The sequence below is a fragment of the Anneissia japonica genome, unplaced genomic scaffold (assembly GCF_011630105.1).
Source record: "Anneissia japonica isolate Jap-2015-1 unplaced genomic scaffold, ASM1163010v1 scaffold1231_len1163931_cov198, whole genome shotgun sequence".
Lineage (NCBI taxonomy): Eukaryota > Metazoa > Echinodermata > Crinoidea > Comatulida > Comatulidae > Anneissia > Anneissia japonica.
Window position 1 is genome coordinate 1 of NW_022728604.1, and position 1753 is coordinate 1753.

The window sequence follows — 1753 nt, forward strand, 5'->3', positions numbered from 1 at the left end:
GATGCACGATTTGGCGGTAAGAGTGCGTGAGAGTCCACACGACCTCAGGCCCACCATAGTTGAGGTTGAGATGCAAACAATTTGAGGATATGGACCTTTTGAAGTGCTCGGAAATCGCACTCTTATGCATTTAAAAATCATACAGGTACTATGATTCGAGGGTCGTTTGAACAAAACGGCAGTCTTCTTCTGTCTAAAGCATCCTAGTTAGTGCCGTACGGTAGTAAAATGTTTGGTTTATTGTTCAACACCGGTGTTTGTAAAAAATGTACTCGCGCAGCAGAGTGGTCAGGGGAGTCAGAGGAAATCCCCGCCAGACAAGCGCGCGTTGATATGAAACGTCATCAATCATAGAGCTTCATGATTGGATAATTATGCTATATGCCGAGATTAACTATGAGTGGAAATTTCATCCACATGTCTACGGCCATACTACGTTGAAAACACCGGTTCTCGTCCGATCACCGAAGTTAAGCAACGTCGGGCCCGGTTTACTTATTGTTCGTTAAAGATGTTTTTTTTTTTTTTTTTTTTCTCTTAACAGTTTCATTATGTACGGTATTTTGGCACGTTATAATCGTCAACTTTTCACTAAAAGAAAAAGGACCTGGGCCTTGCACTGAGCAGTAGGGCCACAACAAGTGTATGGTGTAGCCTTATGATACATTGTTCGGGTGGTGTCTTAACAAATGTAATGAAAACATATGCGATATTCTAGCCTATTGATTGGAGCTGATGCACGATTTGGCGGTAAGAGTGCGTGAGAGTCCACACGACCTCAGGCCCACCATAGTTGAGGCTGAGATGCAAACAATTTGAGAATATGGACCTGTTGAAGTGCCCGGAAATCGCACTCTTATGCCTTAAAAAATCATACAGGTACTATGATTCGAGGGCCGTTTGAACAAAACGGCAGTCTTCTTCTGTCTAAAGCATCCTAGTTAATGCCGTACGGTAGTAAAATGGTTGGTTTATTGTTCAACACCGGTGTTTGTAAAAAATGTACTCGCGCAGCAGAGTGGTCAGGGGAGTCAGAGGAAATCCCCGCCAGACAAGCGCGCGTTGATATGAAACGTCATCAATCATAGAGCTTCATGATTGGATAATTATGCTATATGCCGAGATTAACTATGAGTGGAAATAAATATCATCCATATGTCTACGGCCATACTACGTTGAAAACACCGGTTCTCGTCCGATCACCGAAGTTAAGCAACGTCGGGCCCGGTTAGTACTTGGATGGGTGACCGCCTGGGAATACCGGGTGCTGTAGACTTTTTACATTTTTCCCCCCAAATCGATTGATGTTTACTTATTGTTCGTTAAAGATGTTTTTCTTTTTCTTTCTTTTTTCTCTTAACAGTTTTATTATGTACGGTATTTTGGCACGTTATAATCGTCAACTTTTCACTAAAAGAAAAAGGACCTGGGCCTTGCACTGAGCAGTAGGGCCACAACAAGTGTATGGTGTAGCCTTATAATACAGTGTTCGGGTGGTGTCTTATCAAATGTATTGAAATCATATGCAATATTCTAGCCTATTGATTGGGGCGGATGCACGATTTGGCGGTAAGAGTGCGTGAGAGTCCACACGACCTCAGGCCCACCATAGTTGAGGCTGAGATGCAAACAATTTGAGAATATGGACCTGTTGAAGTGCCCGGAAATCGCACTCTTATGCCTTTAAAAAATCATACAGGTACTATGATTCGAGGGTCGTTTGAATTAAACGGCAGTCTTCTTCTGTCTAAAG

At 42.8% G+C, this 1753-nt stretch overlaps 1 non-coding gene across 1 annotated transcript; it reads left to right on the forward strand.

The window, feature by feature from the left end:
• Window positions 1-1157: 1157 nt before the first annotated feature.
• LOC117114414 lies at window positions 1158-1276 on the forward strand. Its single transcript, XR_004446362.1, has one exon. It is a non-coding gene; the product is annotated as a 5S ribosomal RNA (ribosomal RNA).
• Window positions 1277-1753: the final 477 nt, after the last annotated feature.